Below are 1,849 nucleotides of genomic sequence, written 5' to 3'. Positions count from 1 at the left end.
ACACACACACACACACACACACACACACATATACACACATACTCACACACACTCTCTCTCTCACACACACACACGCGCGCGCGTGCGCTCTCAGACGCTCATAGGTATACACGTACTTGCGGACAGACTCACATGACTTAATTACACTCCGTAATTAATGCTGCTTACTAAGACGTGGGATTGTTGCTCTTTTTTCGCTCATTGGCTGCTCATGGAAGGCGTAAATGACTCACTCATTCGCCAACTTTCACTTTAAGATGAATCAGAACCGGAGTGCCTGCCACAGCAGATAACACCGCGCCTCTGCGTAGCTACCTAAACGATTTGGCGACTCGTGCAGGTCGAAGCGCGTCACCGCTGGAAGGGCGTGCGATTAAAGTAAATTTATGTAATAGTTCATTTTAACGTGAGCAAAGAATAATTATGGATCTTTATGATTTCAGCAACGTCTAGAATCTAGTGCTTTTTGGAAAGCTTGTCTGTAAAGGACGCCTCGTTTTAGTCCTTCTTTACAATCCTTTTTGTTTTCTGTCTTTATGTGTTACTTTTAACCATGCGCCAAATAACTGTTACATTGTCAATGTGCTTCTCTTTTACTCAGATTTGCGGGTGGTTCGAGGGCTCAACTCGTATATTCTTCTTTTTCTCCAGTTAATGTTTCTGTCTGTCTGTTTCTCATTTTGTTCCTGGCACCAAACGATAATTTTTCCGTCGATGTGCTTCTCTTCACCCAAGGAAACGCACATTGTCAAAATTCTCAACATTGTTTAGACTGTTGTTGTGTTCCCATTCTTCGCTCTGGCTTCAAATCTTGTCGGAAATGGTCGCTCAGTGTATAGGGGACCTGAGAACAAGAATTTACGGACAGCTTCTCTGGCCAATGGGATCAGTTTCATGAAATCTAATGGGTGTATGTGTTCGCCAATGGGTGGTAGGAGGGCGCAACCGGCAGGCACTACTGTTTTACTTTCCTTCTGTTGGTTCTCTTCGTCTTTTTATTTATTTTGTTGTTGTTGCTCCCAACGCTGAATGAGCGGGTGATTGGAGGGTGCTACTATTAGGACGTACTTTCTTTTTTTTCTTTTGATTTGTTGTTTCTGTTTGTCTTGCTTTTTTTCAATCAGTTATTGTGTCTTCGTGCTTCTCTGTGACTCATACAACAAACGAACAAACAAACAAATTTACGCGTATCCCAACACCTCAAAGCATTTTTATTTCCCGCGAGACCTGCATGTCACTTTTTATCGCTCGTCTCTTTCTTCCAAACCTCGACCCCATCTTCAGCCCCCCCCCCTCTTTTATCTTTCCCCTCTCTTTTGGCGCTGGAAGGGGAGAAAGTGTTGAGACTACGAGGGGAGGGGGGCTTGCGACGCTCAGCTCATTCATATCAGGCGGGCCACCACTCCCAGACTCTTCTACTCACCCTCCCATGCTGTCATACCGCGCGGCCCCTCCCCACCGCCTCCATCCTACAGCACCAAAAGACTTCTTATGTTAATCTGTTTTCCTCCACTCTACCGAATTTTATCTCTCCTCCTCCTCCCTTCCCCTTTTCACCTTACACCAAGGTCTCGCCATCCTCACCGTGTTCTTCTCCGTCTCCATCGTGCTCATCGTTGCTCTCAACGCCTCTTACTTCCTTGCAGAATGCTGCTGAAGCCGTCACTCACTCTCCTTGCCTTTTACTGTCTTTTTTCTTCCCCTTTCTTTCCCTCCCATCTTGTCCCCTCCCCTCTGTTCTTTCCTTTGCTTCATCTTCAAACCTTGATTTTTGTAAAAAAAAGTAACAAGAAAAAAATATATACATGAAACAGGAGTGTGCAAGAGAAAAAGAAAAAAAAGGTGGGGG

General features: G+C 45.0%; 1 protein-coding gene across 1 annotated transcript in view; it reads right to left on the bottom strand.

Moving 5' to 3' along the window:
• Positions 1-1,849, bottom strand: part of LOC101855357 (ATP-dependent translocase ABCB1) — a 14,662-nt gene that overhangs the window by 10,486 nt on the left and 2,327 nt on the right. The window lies entirely within an intron of this gene.

The sequence above is a fragment of the Aplysia californica genome, unplaced genomic scaffold (assembly GCF_000002075.1).
Source record: "Aplysia californica isolate F4 #8 unplaced genomic scaffold, AplCal3.0 scaffold00418, whole genome shotgun sequence".
NCBI lineage: Eukaryota > Metazoa > Mollusca > Gastropoda > Aplysiida > Aplysiidae > Aplysia > Aplysia californica.
Note: the sequence above shows the minus strand (reverse complement) of the source record. Positions and strands in the feature narration are given on the sequence as shown.